Source organism: Neophocaena asiaeorientalis, unplaced genomic scaffold (genome assembly GCF_003031525.2).
Source record: "Neophocaena asiaeorientalis asiaeorientalis breed wild unplaced genomic scaffold, Neophocaena_asiaeorientalis_V1.1 scaffold194, whole genome shotgun sequence".
In the NCBI taxonomy this organism is placed as follows: Eukaryota; Metazoa; Chordata; class Mammalia; order Artiodactyla; family Phocoenidae; genus Neophocaena; species Neophocaena asiaeorientalis.
The window spans coordinates 753129-759487 of record NW_020172638.1 but is presented as its reverse complement, the minus strand read 5'-3'; the positions used below and the strand labels follow the sequence as shown (position 1 = coordinate 759487).

The window sequence follows — 6359 nt, the reverse complement described above, 5'->3', positions numbered from 1 at the left end:
AAAAAAAAAAAAAAAAAAGCTAAGAGAATTCAGCATCACCAAACCAGCTTTACAACAAATGCTAAAGGAACTTCTCTAGGCAGGAAACACAAGAGAAGGAAAAGATCTACAATAACAAAGCCCAAATAATTAAGAAAATGGTAATAGAAACATACATATCGATAACTACCTTAAGTGTAAATGGATTAAATGCTGCAAACAAAAGACACAGACTAGATGAATGGATACAAAAACAAAACCCATATTGTCTACAAGAGACCCACTTCAGACTTAGGGACACATACAGATTGAAAGTGAAGGATGGAAAAAGATATTCCATGCAAATGGAAATCCAAGAAAGCTGGAGTAGCAATTCTCGTATCAGAAAAAAATAGACTTTAAAATAAAGACTGTTAGAAGAGACAAAGAAGGACACTATAATGATCAAGGGATCAACCCAAGAAGAAGATATAACAATTGTAAATATTGATGCACCCAACATAGGAGCACCTCAATACATAAGGCAAATGCTAACAGCCATGAAATGGGAAATTGACAGTAACCCAATCATAGTAGGGGACTTTAACACCCCACTTTCACCAATGGACAGATCATCCAAAATGAAAATAAATAAGGAAACACAAGCTTTAAATGATACATTAAAAAAGATGGACTTAATTGATATTTATAGGACATTCCATGCAAAAACAGCAGAATACACTTTCTTCTCAAGTGCTCATGGAACATTCTCCAGGATACGTCATATCTTGGGTCACAAATAAGCCTTGGTGAATTTAACAAAATTGAAATCGTATCAAGTACCTTTTCTGACCACAACGCTATGAGACTATATATCAATTACAGGAAAAAACCTGTAAAAAATACAAACAGATGGAGGCTAAACAATACAGTACTAAATAACCAAGAGATCACTGAAGAAATCAAAAAATACTTAGAATCAAATGATAATGAAAACACGATGACCCAAAACCTATGGGATGCAGCAAAAGCAGTTCTAAGAGGGAAGTTTATAGCAATACAATCCTATCTCAAGAAACAAGAAACATCTCAAATAAACAACCTAACCTTACAGCTACAGCGATTAGAGAAAGAAGAAAAAACCCCACCAAAGTTAGCAGAAGGAAAGAAATCATAAAGATCAGATCAGAAATGAATGAAAAAGAAATGTAGAAAACATTTGCAAAGATCAATAAAACTAAAAGCTGGTTCTTTGAGATGATAAAGAAAATTGAAAAACCATTAGCCAGACTCATCAAGAAAAAAAGGGAGGAGACTCAAATCAATAGAATTAGAAATGAAAAAGGAGAAGTAACAACTGACACTGCAGAAATACAAGGGATAATGAGACATTAGTGCAAGCAACTATATGCCCATAAATTGGACAACCTGGAAGAACTGGACAAATTCTTAGAAAGGCACAACCGTCCAAGACTGAACCAGGAAGAAATAGAAGATATAAACAGACCAATCACAAGCACTGAAATTGAGACTGTGATTAAAAATCGTCCAACAAACAGAAGCCCAGGACCAGATGGCTTCACAGGCGAATTCTATCAAACATTTAGAGAAGAGCTAAAACCTATCCTTCTCAAACTCTTCCAAAATATAGCAGAGGGAGAAACACTCCCAAACTCATTCTACGAGGCCACCATCACCCTGATACCAAAACCAGACAAGGATGTCACAAAGAAGGAAAACTACAGGCCAATATCACTGATGAACACAGATGCAAAGATCCTCAACAAAATACTAGCAAACAAAATCCAACAGCACATTAAAAGCATCATACACTATGATTAACTGGGGTTTATCCCAGGAAGGCAAGGATTCTTCAGTATATGCAAATCAATCAATGTGATACACCATATTAACAAACTGAAGGAGAAAAACCGTATGATCATCTCAATAGATGAAGGAAAAGCTTTTGACAAAATTCAACACCCATTTATGACAAAAACTCTCCAGAAAGTGGGCATAGAGGGAATCTATGTCAGCATAATAAAGGCCATATATGACAAACCCACAGCAAATGGCATTCTCAATGGTGGAAAACTGAAAACATTTCCTCTAAGATCAGGAACATGACAAAGATATCCACTCTCACCACTATTATTCAGCATAGTTTTGGAAGTCCTAGCCACAGCTATCACAGAAGAAAAAGACAAAAAAGGAATACAAATTGGAAAAGAAGAAGTAAAACTGTCACTGTTTGCAGATGACATGATACTATACATAGAGAATCCTAAAGATGCTACCAGAAAACTACTAGAGCTAATCAATGAATTTGGTAAAGTTGCAGGATACAAAATTAATGCACAGAAGTCTCTTGCATTCCTATACACTAATGATGAAAAATCTGAAGGAGAAATTAAGGAAACACTCCCATTTACCATTGCAACAAAAAGAATAAAATACCTAGGAATAAACCTACCTAAGGAGACAAAAGACCTGGATGCAAAAAACTGTAAGACACTGATGAACGAAATTAAAGATGATACTAACAGATGGAGACATATACCATGTTCTTGGATTGGAAGAATCAACATTGTGAAAATGACTCTACTACCCAAAGCAATCTACAGATTCAATGCAATCCCTATCAAATTACCAGTGGCATTTTTCACAGAACTGGAACGAAAAATTTTGCAATCTGTATGGAAACATGAAAGACCTCAAATAGCAAAAGCAGTCTTGAAAAAAAACAAAACCAAAAACGGGGATTGAGGAATCAGGCTCCCTTACTTTAGACTATACTACAGGGCTACAGTAATCAAGAGTGTATGGTACTGGCACAAAAACACAAATATAGATCAATGGAACAGGATAGAGAGCCCAGAGATAAACTCACGCACTTATGGTCACCTAATCTATGATAAAGGAGGCCAGAATATACAAAGGAGCAAAGACAGCCTCTTCAATAAGTGGTGCTGGGAAAACTGGACAGCTACATGTAAAAGAATGAAATTAGAACACTCCCTAACACCATACACAAAAATAAAATGGATTTCAGACCTAAATGTAAGGCCAGACGCTATAAAACTCTTTACCAAATGTAAAATAGATAGCTAGTGGGAAGCAGCCGCATAGCATAGGGAGATCAGCTCGGTGCTTTGTGACCACCTAGAGGGGTGGGATAGGGAGGGTGGGAGGGAGACGCAAGAGGGAGGAGATATGGGGATATATGTATATGTATAGCTGATTCACTTTGTTATAAAGCAGAAACTGACACACCATTGTAAAGCAATTATACTGCAATAAAGATGTTTTAAAAAAGACAGATGCTGGGGGATTCTGATTGAGTAGGGGCCTGGGAACGTGTGCTTGCAAACAGCTACCCCAGGTAAGTGCCACAGTCTGACAGAGTTGAGGAGTCCTGCCCGATTTATTCTCCCAGGCAATGACAACACATTCCTCATACTGAGCCCTGGCGAGGATCCAGTTTTCAACTAACTCAAAGTGGAGTGTCAGAAAAAGACGCTTTTGGAGGAAAAATAGAAGAAAGAAGTTATTGCCGTTTCCTTTCCTCGTTTCCCTCTCCCTGAGGTGAGAGACACTGACTCTGACAGAAGCCAAATTGTCAAGTGGCAAAATTGGAAGCAGTCTAGCCTCACCCAGGAAACAAAGAAAGAAATAGGAAGGGAAGTGTGTGCTTTTATCAGTCCGTGGGCACCTGGCCGCTCAGACTGATATCGCAGGGGAGGCCCGGGCCTTTTGCAGGGAAGACGGCACTAAGAGCATATGCTCCGGATCGCAGTGGTGGATTTTAGCACAGTCTCCAAGAAAGGGGGCCATCAACAGTCTGAGTTAAGCATCTAAAAGGAGAGTAGCAACTCTGAAGACATGGGTCTAACCTGTGGCCCTTCAGCCATTCATTTTGATGTGGCTCTTTTTTTTTTTTTTTTTTTTTTTTTTTTTTTTTGTGGCTTTTTTTTTTTTTTTTTTTTTTTTTGCGGTACGCAGGCCCTTCACCGCTGTGGCCTCTCCCGTTGCGGAGCACAGGCTCCGGACGCGCAGGCTCAGCGTCCATGGGTCACGGGCCCAGCCGCTGCACGGCATGTGGGATCTTCCCGGACCAGGGCACGAACCCGTGTCCCCTGCATCGGCAGGCGGACTCTCAACCACTGCGCCACCAGGGAAGCCGATGTGGCTCTTTTTAAGCCTACGTTCCTTTTTTGTGATTCTCTAAATCATGACCCGGCACACAATGGCAACTGGGTTTTCGTCTCCGAAAGTGCATGATCAGCGTCAGCAGTGTGGTGATGCAGGGCCCGTATACATCTAGATCATCCTTATGTATATTGCCTCTCGTTTCTTTCTCTCTCTTTTTAATTTTCTTATAAAGATGTGGGAGTAGGTATTTTTGTTTAAGTTGAACTATACGAAATCTCCATTTTCATACATTAGAAAAGGAGAGAGTATTGGTGATTTCCTATAGCTAACCCTAATCTTTTCTGTATCTTCTTCTCCCCGCCCCCTTCTCTCTCTGTCTCAATCTCTTTCCATGGCTCTATTCTCTTATTTTCTTGCCTTTGCAATCACATGTGTATTACCCAGAATACCAGCTCTGAAGGTCAATAGATAGTACCAGGAAAAATTAAGAAAAAGATGACGTTTCAAATTTCAGTAAGTGTTAATTTGAAAACCCACTGATGCACTTGTATATCTGGAGGGGAGGTTCTGTGTGGTCCAGCCGAAGCAATGACCTGTGAAATTCTTGATCCTGCAGAATGGACCAGTCCTGATGAGAATGTGAATTTGTTTGTGTCACCATTTTTTTTTTTTGCTCAGAAGTGTATTTAATGACTCCAGCTCACCGCCCCTCCCCTGCAACTCCGGCTTTGTCTCCCGTGAGTGGTCAGCAGAGGTTCCCTGAGAGGTTCAGCAGGGCCTCTAGGGACCTTGGGCTTGGAAGGGAAGGGCCATCGTCTACTCCTTGTGGCCTTTGGTAGCTGCCGGGTGGAGGCTGTGGGACGGGGTTCCCAAGCCCAGGGCCTCTGGGTGCTGCACATCTCACAGCCGGGTCAGCTTTGGGGCACTAGTGAAGGTGCAGGAAGGGCAGGGCCAGCCGTGCTGAAGGGCGTTGGGGAGGCTGGAGCCAGCTGGCTGAGGGGCTTGGGGCAGCCCCAGTGACTAAGGAAAAAGGCGGCCTAGTTCCTCATCCATCTTCTGGGGGCGCTGAGGATTGTGTCCTGGGGCTTCTCGGGAGGGCTGAGAGCCCCGGTCCCGCTGGCCCCCATAGAAAGCAAGGCTGTATCCAGGGACACACAGGCACCTCCCGATGACCCAGCACTGCACAGCCGGTGGGAAGCCGAACTCCGAGAATATCTGCTCCTGGAGGGCCCCAGTGGTGCAGTGGGGGTGGACCGGCAGCGAGACATGGGCAGAGGATGCAGGACCTTCAGCTGTGCCGTGTAGTCTGATGGGGCCGGGAGGGAAGCAGGCCTCCTGCGGCTGGATGCTGAGGGCCACATGATGGCTGCCGCGTGGGCTGCCCGCTTCTCATCCCCACCCTCTCTGGCCCGGGTCAGGTGCCCTGCTAGGTCCTCATTCTGTCCTTCCACGGTGGCACCTCGGACCAGGGCTGCCCACCGCTAAGCTTCCTGAGGGTTGGCGAAGTGCAGGCTGAGAGGCCCAGGCCCTCCTGGTGGAGGCTGCAGCTCATGCTGGATGGGGCCTCGGACGGTGTAGGAGACTGACTCCCAGGGCCGCTCCAAACTGACCGCCCCGGGCCCCGCGCCAAGCAGCTCCAGCCGGAAGCAACCTGGTCGCTCGTCCGACCCCGCGCCCAGCGGCCTCACCGCGGCAAGCACGGCCAGGAGCACCGCGGCCCAGCCGGGGTCCGAGGCCGCTGCTGCGTCGCGCACCGGCGGCGCCATCTCTGGTCCGGCCCCGGCCCGGCCCTACGAGCCCGCTTCCGTGCCCTCCGGCCGCTCTGTGTCACCATTTTGGCGTGTGAATAGTGCTGCTTTTTTCATTATTTGGGCTTTTAGATTCAAGAGGACTTTTCTGGATGTGGGGATATAGTGTTAGCGGGATTGCTAAAAGAGTCGTGACCTTAAGACCAAAAATCTCTGCGTATTACTGACAAATAAAGCAAACCGGGCTGGACAGGCTTTGCCGTATGGTCCCACTGATGATCCAGGTGCCTGGTATCTAGTTTCCCATCAAAGTTTGCCTTCTGAATGAGCTCTCTGGCCCTTGCAGCATCTTTGCAAGCTTCTTTAAGTGGATCCTGATGACTGTCCTTACCCTGCTTGCCAACCTCACTTTTGTTTCCTGGATCACAAATGGAATTTGTCACCTTCTCATGGATAAATACACCTCAAGTAACAACACCTTTGTTCCTCTGTGCATAACAT

At 44.6% G+C, this 6359-nt stretch overlaps 1 pseudogene; it reads right to left on the bottom strand.

Annotated features, from left to right (window-relative positions):
• Positions 1 to 4855: 4855 nt before the first annotated feature.
• On the bottom strand, positions 4856 to 5876 carry LOC112395982 (sharpin-like; annotated as a pseudogene).
• Between the last annotated feature and the right edge of the window lie 483 nt (positions 5877 to 6359).